Genomic DNA, 1,688 nt, shown 5'->3' on the forward strand with positions numbered 1-1,688 from the left:
AATTTAATTTGTATATTACTGTCAAATAGATATATTATTTTGATACATAAATTAATATAATGACAAGATAATTAATTAATTTTATTAAGTAATTTCTTTCTTGGAAATAAAAAAATATATTTAAATACACATAAATATAAATAAATTGATGAAAGTCTATATTATCCACGAAACCAATGATTAATCACTTAATGATTAATCAGGACATAGTAATTGTGAAAATACATGTATAATACACACACACACACACACATATATATATATATATATAAAAGAAAAAAAAAATAATTGTAAATTAACATATACAGTTTTAAAACTTTTTATTTTTATTTGATATATTATTCCAAATAATTGTTTCAGTTCTTCAAACATATAAACTTGAATATTTTATCGATTTCATAACATTATAATACCGTTTCTACCAACTGTAGACATTTTTCATAGTCTGGACAGTTTTTGTCTTTCATTAAAGAGTAAAACAAAAGACAATGTCTGCAGACAATATTTACATTATAATTGTATAATCAACATGTCAAATAAAAAAGTTTATATATATAATATAGAAATATATGTATTTTGTTTTTTAGAATTAGAAATGTTTAATAAAGAATACAAAACTGAAAAAATATCTTAAAAATATTTTATTCTTGTATTCTTTATTTCACAATATCAATAATAATTTTATTATCTGATTAATTTAAAAAAAAAATTTATGTTTTATTTAAAAATAATATTTTTAACACATTTTGAGATTATATGTATAATTGACACTTGATTAAACGTGTTTTAAATAATTAATTAATAAAAAAAATATTAATGTTTTATGGAAAAAGATACAAATATTCTTGCATCACTTGAATAAACGCATAGTAAATGAAACATAATAAATAATATTTCTAATAAATATGTTTCATTTATTTTTATCATTTTTAACTTGAAAAATAAAAATTTGTTACCATATGCTAAAAATATTATTTATTTATTGATATATATTTGAATAAAATTGTAATATTTTTTCCCACTAGATTATAGCATTTATCAGATTTTGATAAAAAAATTAACGATTATTTATGTAAATTTGTCTCGATAGATATCTTTAAACATTTTCAACGATGTTCATATTCGGTAATTATGTGAGATATACAATTTATTTTCTGCTCTTTATCAGTCCTCAATTAATTTGGCTATATATATGATCATATTATCGTATTGAAATATTCTAATTACTATATTTCATTATGTTAAAAATATTATTTTTGCTATGATATTTCAAAATATTATTTCATATCTTGCATCTATATGTTCTAGGAGACAAAATTTTTTCCACCAGGAAAAAAACGAATAACCATCATCTAAATTAAATTTCTTTTCGCCATTAAAATAGGTATTAAAATACTCAATTTATATAATTTCTTGCAAATCCAAGCTTTTTCTTATAGCCTTCTTTCAAATAGAGTTTCTCTTCAACGTTTTTATAGTTTGTATAATAGTAAACTTTTTTTTTTCGTTATATAATTAGAAACATTGAGTTAAAACATCTCCAGCAATTTATTTAAAATTATCAGAAAACAAACTTTTTATCTCTGAGCAATAAAGCTTCTTTAATTGTACGTTTACATTTTATCATAATTTTCTTTTAAATAAACAATAAATGACAAACTCACCTTTTTTTTTGGACTTTTTATTTA

Source organism: Apis laboriosa, unplaced genomic scaffold (genome assembly GCF_014066325.1).
Source record: "Apis laboriosa isolate Shangri-la unplaced genomic scaffold, ASM1406632v1 scaffold5213_cov150, whole genome shotgun sequence".
Lineage (NCBI taxonomy): Eukaryota > Metazoa > Arthropoda > Insecta > Hymenoptera > Apidae > Apis > Apis laboriosa.